The sequence below is a fragment of the Dipodomys merriami genome, unplaced genomic scaffold, assembly GCF_024711535.1.
Source record: "Dipodomys merriami isolate MVZ:Mamm:240054 unplaced genomic scaffold, mDipMer1.0.p SCAF_5, whole genome shotgun sequence".
In the NCBI taxonomy this organism is placed as follows: Eukaryota; Metazoa; Chordata; class Mammalia; order Rodentia; family Heteromyidae; genus Dipodomys; species Dipodomys merriami.
Genome location: NW_027206068.1, coordinates 37,875,387 through 37,877,944, shown reverse-complemented (window position 1 = coordinate 37,877,944; position 2,558 = coordinate 37,875,387). Strand labels below are relative to the sequence as shown.

General features: G+C 35.1%; 1 pseudogene; it reads left to right on the top strand.

The window, feature by feature from the left end:
- The first annotated feature begins 1,406 nt into the window (after nucleotides 1-1,406).
- On the top strand, nucleotides 1,407-1,502 carry LOC138810311 (U6 spliceosomal RNA; annotated as a pseudogene).
- The last annotated feature ends 1,056 nt before the right edge of the window (nucleotides 1,503-2,558 follow it).

Here is a 2,558-nt window from a genome sequence, read left to right as displayed (position 1 = left end):
AACCCATAATGTACAAATGATCATCTTAAATACCTAAGACTATGCTGTCATGTATGTTTCCTCACTGTAACATGTTCATTGAGCCTTGTCTGGAGGATCCACATTCTACTAAAAATAAAAAAAAAAATTAAGATTCCCCCAAATCCTGTCAATCACGGTTAATTCGAAAATTAATGAAGGATGATCATAATGAGATTATTAATAAAGCCATATATAAAGCACTCATAAAATAGTTAAAACAGGGGGCTGGGAAGGTGACTCAGTGGTAGAGGGCTTTCCTTGCATGCATGAGGTCCTGGGTTTTCCTCAGCACCACATAAGCAAAAAGAAAAAAGCCGGAAGTGGCACTGTGGCTCAAGTGGTAGAGCACTAGCCTTGAGCTGAAGAGCTGAGAGACAGTGCCCAGGCCCAGAGTTCAGGCCCCACAACCGGACCCAAAAAAAAAAATAGTTAAAACAGCAAATTCATAAAACTAAAATGTCTCTTTATTTAGTTGGCTGGTTGATGGTTGTTGATATAGGGTTGTTTTTACTATAAAGGATATAAAGATAGCCTTTATCCTAGCCAAAGTGGCTATCTCATAATGCACAGTAGCAGAGGATCTTTGTGGCCTCACTCAAACCAGAATTTATTATTTTCCTACCTATATGTAAAAATATTCATTTCCTAGAGCTATTATAGTAAATTACCTAAAATCACAAAACTTTACTCACAGTACTAAATGCCACCAGTAAAAAATCAGGAGCCAGGATTGGTGTTGCAAGACTGCCATTACAGAACTCAAGAGACAGAGAGGACATGAGTTCAATTCCAAACTCAGCTACATAATGAGATCCTGTCTCCATAAATAAATAAAACAAACAAAAAAATAGACCATGAATGTAGCTTAATGATAGAGTTCTTATTTATGGTAGGCCAAAGATGATGGGTTTGAATTGTAGCACCAAAGAAATATATGTCTAGGACAAGCAGAAAATGTCAAAAGCTATGTACATTGACCATATAAGATGATGCTAAATGAAATGAACCCCAAGATAGGGACACAAGGGGTTTTTTTCTTTCTTGCTGTTGTTTTTAATGTATTCCTAATGTACTATGTGATTTTTTTGTTGTTGTTTCTTTTGTATGTTCTTCCCCCATGGTATAATCCCTGTTTTCACTGTATTTGATTCTGATGTCCTGCATCTTGTATGTACATATTTCTAATTTGGGGAGGGAAGAGAAACAACAAAATGCTGAAATAAGGTTGACCTATTGTAACAATGAGATATACAAGATGCTATGTTGAAAATTAGCTTTACAGTTTGGGGGTTGGGGGAGGGAAAACTTGGGGAGGTTGGGAGGGAAGGGATGGTAGGAGAAAAACATGGGAGGGGATAACAATGATCAATAAGAAATGTACTAATGTGCTAGCTTCAGCAGAACATATACTAAAATTGGAACTATACAGAGAAGATTAGCATGGCCCCTGCACATGGATGATACGCAAATTCCATATTTTTTGAGACTGGTAATGGACACAGGGGAGATACAGGATCTTCCCATCCCTGCCCCCCCCCCAAAAAAATCAAAGAACTCTTTTTTGTACCTTTTTTTAAATTTTTATTTAAAAAAATTGTTTTCTATTAATCTTTTTTTTCTCTTATAATTTTTATTCTAGGTGTATATGTATGTGTGTGCTCTTTTTTCAAAAATCTCTTTTACCTTTTGGTCCTTTTTTGTTGGTATGTTTGTTTTATTCTTTTCATTTTTTTCCTCTTTCTTTTTTGCGTGACTTAATTGCGATTCTGCTCATCCCCAGATATATACCCATCATCAATTATTAGACATTATCCCCCATTGTGTACATACTTAATCCAGAAATTTATTACTCAATTCACACCTCTTAGGCTTAACTTCTTTAATAGCACTATTATCTCTTTATACATATATAATTTTCAAGTAACTAACTTTAAGAATTTTTATTTTTTAGTTTTTCATGTATCCTTTCTATCCCTCTCCTCCTCTCATTCTATCCTTTTCTTCTCTCAATATCATTTCTTTAAACTTACATCATTTTTAAGTGTTTTACTATTAAAATTTAAATTTTTGTTTTTCCATTTTTTTCTTTTTTTTCTTTAATCTCTCTATCAGTTTGTCCAATCAATTTCCCTCTCTGAGATTAGGACTTGGTTAAATTCACTCTCCTTTTACCTCTCCACATCCCTCTAATCCTATTTTTTCCCACATTTCTCCCTAACCCTAATAATTTCTGGTTTGCCAAATTCTTCTTTGCTTCTCTTAGACCATTAATCCACAGTTGGTTGATGCTGAATGCATTGTATCTGTTGAACTAGATTGTATCTGCAGCCATTTTGACAGTGAAACTACAGGACTCTGGTTGATACTTGCCTTAAAATAGTGTTTTTGGCACAAAATTGGTGTTACTTTCATACCAAATGGGCAGAACAAGCAGGAAAAACACAAGAAAAATGGCAAGTCTGGGTAACTCAACTCCCACTCATGACAATCAGGTGACAGAACAGTTAATGAATAACCCAGAGGAGAGTTCCCCAAAA